The following is a 14,473-nucleotide window of genomic DNA, read 5'->3' as shown; positions in this document are numbered from 1 at the left end:
ATAAACATCCTCTCTTTTTTTTTTTCTGAACATTTTTCCTCTTTTTTTTTTTTTTTACAACTTTTCTTTTTCATATATGTTTTTTTTTTTTTTCACTGGAGGAACAAATACAACCAAAATAAAATAACAATTCTTACCATGATATTCTCAAGGATAGAGAATATTCAGGTTATCTAGGCTCATCAATAAATTAAATCACAAGTTTGACAAATATCATCCCTCGGCGGATAAGTATCACGTATTGACATTCCTAGCAGCAATTAACCAATCCAACAAATCAATGTAAACTGTTTTCTCATCCTCTCCACTCACTCACCAAAGATGTGTGAGTTCAAAAGGAAAATAAACTTAACCATGGTAATTTTCTCAGCTATATACATTAAACATCCATCTTACCATAAGACCTAGCAACGTGCAGATAAAATTTTTAGAAGTTATTATCTAATAATCAAGATAGAAAATGTGACAAAAATCAAATATTTTGATCAAAACACATGGATAGAACTGCTAAGATTCCAAGTCAATCCGTTCAAACATGCAATGTACACTTGTTTACACAATAATTACCAAAATTATAAGTGCAAATGTGCAAATGTGCATGAATATGCCACCACCCCCAACCTAAATTTGACAGTGTCCTCACTGTCACCAAATATAGCAATGGTGTTGTATAAGAACTAGACATGCAGGAGATACCAGAGGAAAACTAAAAAACACACAAAAGGGAAAAAACAAAAATAAAATAAAATAAAAACTATAGTATAGAAAGATAAAACCTGATTAATTAAGGTAGATAGGAGCCACCAGAGTGATCTTCTCAGGTTGGTCTACGCACTCCACAAAATGCTTCAACTGTTGTCCATTAACTTTGAAAATTCTCCCATCTTTTGGATCTTCAATTTCAACAACACCGTTGGGAAATACTTGTTTCACCAAAAATGGACCAGTCCAGCGGGATCTCAACTTTCCAGGATGGAGATGCAAACGGGAATCATATAGATGCACCCGTTGCTTTGGCTCAAAATATTTCCTTAGGATCTGCTTATCGTGAGCTGCTTTCAATTTAGCTTTGTAAATCCTAGAGTTGTCATAGGCATTGTTCCTCAACTCTTCTATTTCTAACAATTGTAACTTCCTTCGAAGACCTGCAGCACTAATATCAAAGTTAAGGGCTTTAACAGCCCAATAAGCTTTATTCTCCAATTCAACAGGTAGATGACACGCTTTCCAATAGACAAGTCGATATGAAGACATTCCAAGAATAGTCTTGTAAGCAGTGCAATAAGCCCATAATGCATTAGATAGGCGTAAAGACCAATCTTTCCAGTTTGGTTGAACAGTTTTTTCCAAAATCTGCTTGACTTCACGATTTGCTAGCTCAGCTTGTCTATTGGTTTGTGGATGATATGCAGTGGAGACCATGTGAACAGCTCCATACTTGTGTATCAAAGCTTCAAAGGAACGATTACATAAATGTGCCCCTTAGTCACTGATGATGACACGTGGCGTACCATACCTAGACAATACATTCTCTTTCAAAAATTTGATCACAACAGTGTTATCATTAGTACAACAAGGCACGGCCTCGATCCATTTGGACACATAGTCAACAGCAAGAAGAATATAAAGATAGCCAAAAGAAGAAGGAAAAGGACCCATAAAATCAATACCCCAATAATCGAATATTTCAATGACAAGAATAGGGTTAAGGGGCATCATGTGATGTCGGGTTAGTGCTCCAAACTTCTGGCATTTTTCACAATAACGACAAAAAGCATTAGTATCTTTGAACAAAGTGGGCTAATAAAGACCACACTGTAAAATTTTTGTAGCGGTCTTTTTCATAGAGAAATGACCACCACAAGCCTCTGGATGACAAAAGTTCAAGACATTCATTACCTCGGTTTTTGGAATGCATCTTCTCATGATTTGGTCAGGGCAATACTTAAACAAATAAGGATCATCCCAATAAAAATTTCTTACCTCGACCAAGAACTTACGTTTATCTTGTGCACTCCAGTTGGATGAAATTTCACAAAAAACCAAGTAGTTGACAATGTGAGCATACCATGGCATTTGGCTAATGGCAAATAGGTGTTCATCAGGGAAGTCATCTTGAATGGGTGGTCTTTCAACAGAGTCATTGAACTCTAGGCGAGATAAATAATCAACCACGACATTTTCCACACCTTTCTTATCTTTGATTGTAAGATCAAATTCCTGCAAGAGTAAAATCCACCTAATCAGACGAGCCTTAGCATCCTTCTTAGACAGAAGGTACTTAAGGGTTGCATGGTCAATAAACACTATAATAGGTGAACCAATCAAATACGAACGGAATTTTTCTAAAGCAAAAACAACTGCTAGTAGGTTTTTTCAGTAATAGAATAATTTATTTAAGCACTATTTAAGGTTCGACTAGCATAATAAACAACAAAGGGCTTCCCCTCCCTTTGTTGCCTTAGGAAAGCTCTGATAGCATAATTGCTAGCGTCACACATTATTTCAAATGGCAAGGTCCAATCTGGTGACTGTATAATAGGAGCAGTGGTGAGTTTGCCAACGAGCATTCGAAATGCTTCTTCGCACTCTAAAGTCCAGCTGAACTCCACATCTTTCAACAAGAGGTTACACAATGGTCGAGAAATAGTGGAGAAATTTTGTATAAACCTCCTGTAGAAGCCAGCATGTCCCGAAAATGATCGGATATCTCTTACTATCTTAGGAGAAGGTAGTTGAGATATTAATTCGATTTTGGCCTTGTCAACCTCTATACCTTTTTTAGACACAATGTGCCCTAAGAAAATCCCTGAAGGCACCATGAAATGACATTTTTCCCAGTTCAACACAAGTAATTTTTCTTCACACCTACTCAAAACAGCTTTCAAGTTAAGCAAACATGAGTTAAAGGAATTACAAAAATAGTCAAATCATCCATAAAAATTTCCATGCATTTTTCAACCATATCAGAAAATATGCTCATCATACAACGCTGAAAAGTAACAGGCGCATTACATAAACCAAATGGCATCCTACGAAAAGCAAAAGTACCAAAAGGACATGTAAAAGTGGTCTTATCCTTATCTTCTATAGCTATCTCTATTTGATAATATCCTGAATATCCATCAAGAAAGCAATAGAAGGGATGACGCTCTAAGATTTGTTCAATAAAAGGCAATGGAAAGTGGTCTTTCCGAGTGACAGAATTTAATTTTCTATAGTCGATGCACATTCGCCACCCAGCCACTACCTTAGTTGGAATAGATTCTCCATCCTCATTTTCCACGACAATCACCCCTGATTTCTTAGGAACTACTTGTGTTGGACTCACCTATTGACTATCATATATTGGATAGATTATACCAGCATCTAATAATTTTAAGAATTCTTTCTTAACAACTTCTTTCATTGTAGGATTAAGTCTTCTTTGGGGTCTTTACGGGGTTGAGCTCCTTCCTCTAAATGGATCTTATGGGAACATATCAGTGGGGAAATACCTTTAATGTCAGTTATGACCCAACCTAGTGTAGATTTATGTTCTGTAAACGAATTTATCAAATTTTCACCCTGTTCAGCACTAAGTTCAGAAGAAATAATCGCAGGAAAAGTATCACCAGCTCCTAAGAATGCATGCTTCAAACCCCTTGGCGATGAGGAAAGTTCAAATTTTGGTGCTTCCAAGGTCGAGGGTTTCAACTTTTCTCTATCACTTGGCAACTCTTCAAAGCGCGGCTGCCAATATTTCAATTGCTTATCCTGTTTTTTATCAAAATCAGTAGAAATATTAATAGTATTTATAGGAAATAGCAATGGATCGAAGTTGGAGTTATGGAGGAGGTAATCTAAAGATTCAAAATCTTTATGCAAGTGTACTTCCTCCTGAACAAGTGTGTCTATCAGGTAGGTTTGATAGCACTCATCCTCGTCTCGTGGTTGCTTTCCAACATTGAAAACATTAACTTCACGAGTCATTTTCCCAAATGACAGCTTCATGAGGTCATTCCTACAGTTGATCAAAGCATTTGCAGTAGCCAAGAATGGTCTTCCTAAGATCAACGGAATTTTTGGCTCCATGTCAACCCCCGATTGAGTATCCAGGACCAAAAAGTCAATGGGATAGTCGAATTTATCAACTTGGAGCAAAACATCTTCCACTATCCCCCTTGGTCATCACACAGAACAATCGGTCAGTTGCAATACCACATAAGTGGGCTTAATCTCTCCAAGTCCCAGGTGCAGGCACACTGAGTAAGGCATTAAATTGACGCTTGTACCTAGATCTAGTAGAGCTTGGCTAAACTCGTTTGTCCCTATGTGGCAGGTGATTGTGGCACATCCTGGATCTTTGTATTTTGGTGGAGTTTTCTTCTCAATCACTGCGCTTACCTGCTCGGTCAAGAATGTCGTCTTCTTGACATTGTGCTTTTTCTTCATGGTGCACAAATCCTTGATTACCTTTGCATAAGCTAGTACCTGTTTGATCACATGTAACAAAGGCAGGTTTACTTTAACTTGTGTGAGATGTTCAAGAATCTCACCTTGATTTTTTGGTAATTTTCCCGTTCAAAGAGCTTGGGGAAATGGCACCTGTACCAGAAACTTCTTCTCAGGCTCTAGTGGAGAGGCATCTCCAAGAGTAGTGTTTTTGTTGTTTGGCAGAGTTGGTCCATCTAAAGTTTTGCCACTTCGAGTCATAATGGCATTAACCCCTTTAATATTTTGCTCCTCTCTGGTTGAAGTTTCAGCCATATGTTGCCCTTTTGGATTTGACTGAGGTTGCGAAGGAAATTTACCTCACTATTGGATTGTCAAAGAATTAGTTAATCTAGTGATTTTACTTTTTATCTCCTTGTTTTCTTCCACCACCTGTGTCAGGACAGATTCAAATTTTTTGTTCGTCTTATTTTGCGCCTCCATAAATGCATGTAAAGTGTCTTCCAAAGAAGATCTTGTAGGTGAAGCATCATATTGAGGTGGAGGATAAGATCGTTGTAATGGTGCCTCAGGTTTCCAGTTGTTGTGGTTGGATGGTGCAAACTAAATGGATTCAGACTTCCAACTAAAATTGGGATGGTTTCTCCAACTAGGGTCGTAAGTGCTGGAGTACAAAGAGTGTGCCTTTTGAAACATTCCAAGTGCATTACATTGTTCTTCATACATACCTCGCATCTCTCCATAGGTGGGACATTCCTAAGCTGGGTGGTCCACTTCTCCACAGACAAAGCATGTGACTTGAGATTCCACTCTAGAGATTGTTTGGATGGGCCAACTATCTCTACTTTCCAAGGCTTCAAGTTTCTTTGTGACAAGATTCAATTGGGCATTGAGGTGATCTTCTTCTCATAGATGGTAGACACCACTAGGTTTTGACCTATTGGTGTTATCAGTAGCACTGGGTCCAGTCCAAGTGTGAGCTTTCTCAGTTAGGTCATTCAAGAATTCAATTGCTTCATCAGGATCTTTTTGGAGAAACTCTCCATTGCACATCATCTCCACGAATTGGCGCTCCATAATTATGAGTCCTTCATAAAAACAGCTAACTAGGCGCCAATTCTCATACCCATGGTGTGGGCACAAATTTAACAGTTTTTTAAACCTTTCCCATGCTTGGTATAGGGTTTCACTATCTTTTTGGGCAAAGGTTAAGATCTGTCTTTTCAAATTATTGGTCTTATGGTGTGGGAAATATTTATTAAAGAAAGCTTCAGTCATTTCCGCCCATGTACCTATGGATCTCAGTCTCAGAGAGTATAATCAACTCTTTGCTCTATCTTTTAAAGAGAATGGGAAAAATTTTAGTCTAATAGAATCTATGACATTGGGTTAGCTATAAAAAGTGCCCACTACCTCCTCAAATTCCCTAACATGTACATATGGATTTTCACTTTCTAATCCATGAAAGGTGTGTAAGAGTTGGATCATGCCCGGTTTGAAATCTAGTTGTGGAGTGTTTGCGGGAAACATTATACATGATGGAGTGGTTGTACGGGTTGGGTGCAAGTAGCCCTTCAAGGACCGTGCAGGATTAGGCTCAAGTTGATTCATGATAGCAGGTGTGTCAGACAATGTTATGCTTGACCAAGAATCAAATGAGGTCTCACTAGCAGTGGGGCTTGGTTACTGCTCAATTTCAACTCTTCTCGCAAGTCTTCCACTCGGTTCTTTGCCAAAACATACGCCCAAAACAAAGGGAAATTCCTTCCTTTTTTTTTTTTTTTTTTAGAACATAAACTATAAAAAATAAAAATAAAAATCTATTAGAAAGAACTTTAACAATAGATTAAAATGAAACTAGGAGGCATAGCCATCCATAAAAGAGAAAAGAAAAATAATAAAAGGCGGCTTAGCCGACCACACAATAATAGTAATAATAATAATAACAATAAAATGAAACTAGGTGGCTTGGTCGTCCATAAGATTAATATTAACAATGGAAAAATAAAATACGTGAGAACTTACAAGTAAAAGTAGGAGGCTCAGCCTTCCATTAAAAGAAAAAAAAAAAAGGAAAAAAAAAAAAAAAAACTAACTTTACCTTTGAAGTACAAACCTTTCTTGTTGATATGGCTTTCCCGACAACGGCGCCAAATTTTGATTACCCTCAAAATATACTAGCGGTTATTGAAGTATAGATTCAGGTGTCGATCCCACAAGAAAGTGTTTACAACAAAATAGGTTAAATAGAATCAAGTATTAAGGATAACGAGGCGTTGAGAATCTTTTCTACGCTTCGTAAATCTATTTCCTATTTTGATTCAATTTTATAACTCAATTGAAAGTTTCACGTCCCAAACCTTCAATCGGAAAGTATTTTTTTGAAGAACAAATGATAAGAAAATGTATTTAATATGCATAAAACTTTTTTTCCTTGAGAACAAGAAGATGTTATCTTATAGGTTGTCCAAAATCAACAATATATCTACTGACAATATTACAGTAAAAGATCAACCTATAAAATAAAACTATGATCAAAAGGAAATCGCATCAGAAAGCATGATTAAATTTATACGAACTTGAAAATCATAATTTTTGGTTTAATTGAAACTAAAAATAATAAAGAGCTTCATACATAATAAAAAAAATATTACATTTATTAAACTCCAATTTGAATCAAAGAAAGGAAGTAGAAATACTACACATAGAGGTTCATCTCTAGCCTTGTTAAGAACTCTAGTCTAACTTACAATTCATCTCACAAACTTGAGAGAGATGTTCTACAACAATTTTGGGAGAAGAATGGTCAGAATTTCGTGTCCCTAGAGCTCTCCCAAGGTTTCCTTTTATAGGCATCACAAGCACCTTATGCAAGTGTCAACACAAGTTTGAACACAAGCTGAAATTTTATCAACTTTCACGAGATTGCTCCATTTTTACCCCTTCACACATGGAATTGGGAGCCGGTCAAAACATGAAAGTTGTAACCCAATGTCGTGGGCATTCAAATATCAAATTTCATCTTCTTTCAAGGTTTGGAGCTCTAGCTATGTCTAAAATAGCAAGCTATGTGCAGCCAGCATTGTTGACTTGTCTTCACCCAGATTGATTGCTATATTTCACCTACATGCACACCGAATTTGAATTTATTTGAAAGATAAAAGTTGTAGATATATGTCTTTTCCTTCTATATATAAAATATCAGCTCATTTGGAGATCTACAACTTCCGATATGTTCAAAATATTGACTGCTGCGCAGTAGGTAAGCAAGCTGAAATTGTTGGCTTTTCTTTCACACATTTTTTTTTCCATTTGCACACAACAAATACACTACATAAATACTATACTTTATGAATAATACTCAAGACAACCTAAACATGTATGCAGTCTTATTTTTACAATTAAAGTTGATACAAATCAAAGTTGCGACATGAGTTTCTATTTTGACCAAAAGTATGATTTTTTTAATATAATGGAAGTGTAATAAAATTTTATGAAGTGTATGAAAATACTGAATTTTTAGACTATTATCACTACTCTTTGGGTCTTGATAGGCGTTTGACGGTGCAAAATGAGAAGCCTAACTAGGTTTCATCAGGCTACTTCACCCTTCTACTTCTTTTTTAAAACTGAGTTATTTAGTGGCAGGTGCCTAACCCCAAGGTGACAGGCGACTGCCACCCTACTACCTATATATTTTAGCTGTGTAAATCATTGACAGATGACTGACGAGAACCCATCAGGCTACTGCCGTGCGGCATATTTTAAATTTTATAACAAACATATTTTTTAAAAATAGATTACTTGGGGCTCAAACCTGTTCAAAACTTGGACACTACTCCAAGCAAACTTGGGGAACAAGTTAGATACTTTTCTAAATTTATAAATACACGCAAGACCAATTAATTCAAAAACCAAGAATCAATTACAGCATTCAAACTCTCTCAATTATTCCCAAACTCTCAAAGGCTTTCTCACTCTCATCTTGTGCACAAAATTTACGAAGGTTTTACTGATTCTAAATCTCTAATCTTATGCTACAATTCTAATTCTTTCATCCATTGAAAGAACTATTTGGTGATACATTATTTGAGTTTTAATCTAAATTTCATATTTGAATTATTTTGAAGTATATAGTTCTGAATTTGTACTAATCTGCTCTTTAAGAGAGTGTTCTTGTACGCAGTTATCATTTTGTATTCTTGTTGTGTTTTTGACGATTCCAGGATTGTTAGACCATTGGCTAAGCATGAGGTATTGCTTAGAGAGGCGCGCTCTAGCCTAATTAAAGGAGTGACCAGGTGAGGGGATATCACTTGGAGAGGTGGGCTCTAGCCTACTGAAGGAGTGTGTAACGGTGTTGTTCTGCCCGGAAAAAAAACTGATATAGTGGAATCCTTTGGTGGTTTGCCAAAGGCGAGGACGTAGGCTAGGCATAAGCCGAACCTCGTAAAAATTGCAGTGTCGCTTTCTTTCCCTTACTCTCTTTATTTTCAACACATATAAATTGCGTGGATGTTTTAAACTCATTAATCTTAAAAGGAAACTACGTGGATTGGGTTTCAAATAAACTTGAATTTTAATTTGTTTTCGGCCTTGCGGAAATCGAAAGGGAGTACATTGGTTAATCAATATTTTTCGAAAACCGTAAGGGAGTACGTTGTTTGGTTAACACCCCAAAACCTATTAACTAAAGGTTTATTTGAATTTTGAATTTTGGGAAGAGTGTGGATGTTTTGTTAAATATCAAATTAAGAAACAAATTTCACAAATACAGGGCTTGATTCAAAATTTCATTCACTACAGGGCTGCAAACAAACTAAACATCTTCAATTGTTGGAAAAGCTAAAAGAATTGCATAGCATATCGTGATTGAATATTTTTGTGGATTTGATTGATTGGTGTTAAATTTTGGTGTGGTTGATTGATTGTTTAATTGTGTTGTGGATTGAATAAAAGACTTAAGCTTTTGTTGTGTATTGAACAAATCGATAAAAGGTTAAAAAAAAGAATTTAAAAGAAATTTTAAAACTCAATTCCCTCCCCCCCCCCCTTTCTTGGAACTACACCTTAGTTTTCATCCAGTGTAGGATTGGTGTCATGGACATATCCTTCAGCAACATACAGCTTCGACTGAATGTGTTCTACACCTCCGGGCATCTACTCGATGACATTCCTTTCAAGGATGTTGACATGATTGATAAAGGTGTTGACAAGGATGCCCCTTTGACTCTTTTGGGTAGTTCCCTTGAGGATAGGCCTCCATTTGATCAGGCTTCTACTTTAGGTTTAAAGGATCCATGTGCCCAAGGCTCTGCAATTAGTGAATCAACCTCTAATCGAGAAAAAAGGACCTGAAAAGCTAGGTTCCAAAATCTTCCTACTATTTCAAGTGTTCTAGCACGTCCTTCCATTGAAGTCCCACCATCACTTGAGTTGAAACCTCTGCCAGCTTCTCTCAAGTACGCCTTTTTAAGCCCCCAAAAGACCTTGCCCATTATCATATCATCCATCTTGGATAGTTCGTAGGAGTCTCGGCTTATTCATGTCCTGAGAAAACATACGAAAGCAATAGGGTGGTCGGTGGTAAACCTTAAGGTTATAGATTCTTCCATTTGCATGCATCGAATTCACTTGAAGACCAATTCAAAGCCCATTCGTGAGATGCAACGGAGAGTGGTCAAACTCTTAGATGCTGGGATCATATTTCCTATCTCTGATAGTGAGTTTGTGAGTCCAATACAAGTGGTCCTCAAGAAATTCAAGATCACAATTGTTGAAAATGATAAGGGTGATGGTATCCCCACATGCGTCACTAGTGGGTAGCGGGTGTGCATTAACTATCGGAAACTTAATAACCTCACTTGAAAATATCACTTTCCATTACCATTCATTGATCAAATATTAGAGATGCTAGCAGGGCAAAATTTCCATTGCTTCTTGGACGGATATTCGGGGTATAATCAGGTTGCAGTCCACCTAGATTATCAAGAGAAGACCACCTTCACCTGCCCATTCAAAACCTTTTCCTATAGGAGGATGCCTTTAGGGTTGTGCAATGCACCAACGACCATTCAAAGGGGCATGCTAGCCATTTTTTTCCGACATGGTTGAGAAATTTGTTCAAGTATTTATGGATGATTTTTCCATGTTTGGATCCTCATTTGATGCAGGCCTAGAGAACTTGTCCAAAGTCTTTAAAAGATGTGTGGACACGAATGTGGTGCTAAGCTAGGAAAAGAGTCATTTTATGGTTCAAGAGGGCATAGTGTCTAGCCATATTGTCTCCTCTAGGGGGATTGAAGTAGATAGGGCTAAGGTAGAGCTAATTTCAAAACTCCCCCCCCACCCCTTAATTTCTGTCAAGCAAATGAGGTCATTCCTAGGGCATGCTGGTTTTTACCGACGATTTATCAAAGACTTTAGTAAAATTTCTCGTCCCTTGACCAACTTGTTAATAAAGAATGCACCCTTTGAGTTTGATACAGATTATCTCACTGCATTTGAAACTCTTAGGACACTACTCTCTTCTACTTTGATAATGCAGCCACCCGATTGGTCCCTTCCTATTAAGATCATGTGTGACGCATCAAATTACACCACAGGGGCTATGTTGGGACAACAGGTGGATAAGTTGCCTCATGTAATTTACTACATTAGTAAGACTCTTCAAGGAGCACAATTGAATTATACCACCACTGAAAAAGAGCTTCTAGCTGTAGTTTTTGCCCTTGATAAATTTTGCTCTTATTTCCTAGGATCGAAGGTCATTGTGTACTTTGATCATGCCACTTTGCAGTACCTTCTCACTAAGAAAGAGGCCAAACCTAGGTTGATTAGGTGCATTTTGCTATTGCAGGTGTTTGACTATAAAATCCGGCATAGGAAAGGGACAGAAAACCATGTAGCTTATCATTTGTCCCGCATTTTAGTTAAAGGGTCCACCGATCCCTATCCAGCTCAAGATTCCTTTCCTGACGAGCAGCTATTTGTCATGTCTTCTCAGCTCCCCTGGTTTGCAATGATTGCAAACTACTTAGCCACAGGAGTTATCCCTCAAGTTCGCCAATAAATATGGGAAGACCCAGATCTTTTTAAAATAGGCCCGGACTCAATCATTCGTGATGTAATTGGTGTGATCCCAAGAGAGGCAGTGTAACGACCTGATTTATATATATATTCCATAAAATTAGACTACTCTAATACCCTGAATAAAATCTATAGCATCATCCCGATCCAAGTAGGGACCAGGAAGCCTGAACATCCATAAAATTTCCTATGCAGCCGTAAAAAAAAAGGCATAAATCCACATTTACAATACTAGAGTTTCAGTATTCCCAAAATATACATACAATATAAACATTCCCAAAAATCTTTTATCTGATCTCCTATGGACCATTCAAAAATACATCTTTCCCAAAAATACTCACCCTACAGACAAGGTAGTATTGTTGTCCCCTACCTTCGAGCCTGATCTACTCGTCTATCTAGTTCACCTAAAAAGTGATAAATTACTGGGATAAGACAACTCTCAGTAAGACGAAATATACTATTACCAGTGTGTGGCAGATGAGTTTGCATAACTATAATATCTGATTTAAAAGTACTGTATACTGTAAACAACTGAGTCTGAGAAAACACATAAATAAAACACCATATAACTCACACCTATATTGCTTAATATAAACTTTTTTCGTGAATATTCTATTCAAAATACTTTTAATATCTATAGGTATGACTGCGGTTTCTATAAATCTATATATATAATAATATTTGAGAAAACTTCCCTCGATGGATAACAGAAAGTCATGAATTAACCCCTTATGACAGGGTTGTGTGGCCCGTAGGTGGGACTTAATACTGATTGGCTGATTAGGATTAGTCAACTAAATTCCAATAGTCAAATCGGCCACCTCAACCCTAATTGGCAGGGAGCCTGTCCACAATAAAGGCACGATCGACTGCTAAAAATTCACATCCTACTTGAGATATGTGGTTGCATTCTGAACTGAAATAGCAACTGTACCGTGCTCTGAAAACTGATCTGGTCCATCAGGGTCTGACACTATATATATGTAAATAACAGATATATCTATATTACTGATTAATCATGATTCTGTTTAACTAAAATAACCATAACGTTATAGTAAACTTATCTGAATAAATTGATATATTTGAATGTTATGGTTCTGTATAAGCTGTAAAAATCATAATCTGTATAAATCATAATTCTGGCTGATACTGCATATTGTGCTTTCTGTATAAACTGTATAATCATGGTACTGAGAAAATTGAATATTTTAACTATGTAAAATTACAAAAATTCTGATAACATGAAATATGTATAAATTCTGTACTATACTGATAATTTCTTATGCCACACAATTAATTAAACAAAACACATGTACTTAAATCTGTAGAACTGTATAATTTACTTACTCTAAAAACACCCATCATCATATATCATATTTTACTGGTAAGTATCTCTAAATCAGCTGTCATAGCATATTTCCATTACCTATATAATTGGAAGGCCTGCCTCCAATTCAACCCTCATGCCCTCGGTGTACAAACCTCAAAATCCTGCAATTACATATATACAAATTCCCAGTAAAACACTGAATTTCCCAGAAAATAATCACACTCATATTTCCTGTTATTCCAAAAAAAACCTAGCCCTCGGCTAAAAAATACAACCCGATGTATAACTGTCAATTAAAACTCAGCCCTCGGTTGTCAAATAATAATCCTAACCCTTGGCCAATCAAACATTACCCGACCACTAGCCGTTATTTCAAACTCCTGTATTTCATGAATAGTTCCAGTATTTTCGCAAACATTTCAAGTATTTCTCAAACAATTCAGTATTTTATAAATTACAACTCATTCAGATCATCTACCACACAAGTTCACATTTAAACACACTCATATATATATATATATGAGTGTGTATATATTCAACTATCCACCGTTCATTTTATATAAAATTACATATCGTATATTCTAATTTAATCAAATCAACCCTAAATAAAATATTATTTTAACATTTCTTATGCCCATAAATTCCAAATAAATAATTAAACTCCCAAAATAACAAATTTTCTTATTTCCCTAAATCCACTCTCGTTTTGGAGTGGTGTCTAAGACCCCCAAATTGAAAATTTGTTTCGACCAAAATGATGACGATTGAGACTAGGACCCCGTGGTGGTGTTCGATCGTCGATTTAGCTGAATATTTAAGGAGAAATTGAGAAAAGAGAGGGAGTATACCTTTCCACAAGAGTGGGGCCTACGTCGCTCCCACGACAAATCCGCTCTGGTAGGAATGTTGGTGGCAGAGATAGGAACCTAGAGATATCTTCAGTTTTTCGATCGGCCGACTATTTGTTCAGAGATTGAGGAGAGTATGAAAGAGATGGATGGGAGATACGAGAGAACTGGAGACCAATTCTAAGCCCATTCGTGAGATGCAACGGAGACTTAACCCCAATATGAAGGAAGTGGTCAAACTCTTAGATGTTGGGATCATATTTCCTATCTCTGATAGCGAGTTTGTGAGTCTTATACAAGTGGTCCCTAAGAAATCCGAGATCACAATTGTTGAAAATGATAAGGGAGATGGTATCCCCACTCACATCACTAGTGGATGACGAGTGTGCATTAACTATAGGAAACTTAATAACCTTACTTGAAAATATCACTTCCCATTACCATTCATTGATCAAATATTAGAGAGGCTAGCAGGGCAAAATTTCCATTGCTTCTTGGACAGATATTCGGGGTATAATCAGGTTGTAGTCCACCTAGATTATCAGGAGAAGACCACCTTCACCTGCCCATTCGAAACCTTTGCCTATAGGAGGATGCCTTTTGGGCTGTGTAATGCACGAGCGACCTTTCAAAAGGGCATGCTAGCCATCTTTTCCGACATGGTTGAGAAATTTGTTCAGGTATTTATGGATGATTTTTCCATGTTTGGATCCTCCTTTGATGCATGCCTGGAGAACTTCTCCAAAGTCCTTAAAAGATATGTGGACAC

At 36.9% G+C, this 14,473-nt stretch overlaps 1 non-coding gene and 1 pseudogene across 1 annotated transcript; one reads left to right on the top strand and one right to left on the bottom strand.

The window, feature by feature from the left end:
* Window positions 1-780: 780 nt before the first annotated feature.
* Window positions 781-4,074, bottom strand: LOC131151345 (uncharacterized; annotated as a pseudogene).
* A 1,483-nt stretch (window positions 4,075-5,557) lies between these two features.
* LOC131152472 (small nucleolar RNA R71) lies at window positions 5,558-5,664 on the top strand. The gene has a single exon (XR_009135972.1). It is a non-coding gene; the product is annotated as a small nucleolar RNA R71 (small nucleolar RNA).
* Window positions 5,665-14,473: the final 8,809 nt, after the last annotated feature.

Source organism: Malania oleifera, chromosome 3 (genome assembly GCF_029873635.1).
Source record: "Malania oleifera isolate guangnan ecotype guangnan chromosome 3, ASM2987363v1, whole genome shotgun sequence".
Lineage (NCBI taxonomy): Eukaryota > Viridiplantae > Streptophyta > Magnoliopsida > Santalales > Ximeniaceae > Malania > Malania oleifera.
Note: the sequence above shows the minus strand (reverse complement) of the source record. Positions and strands in the feature narration are given on the sequence as shown.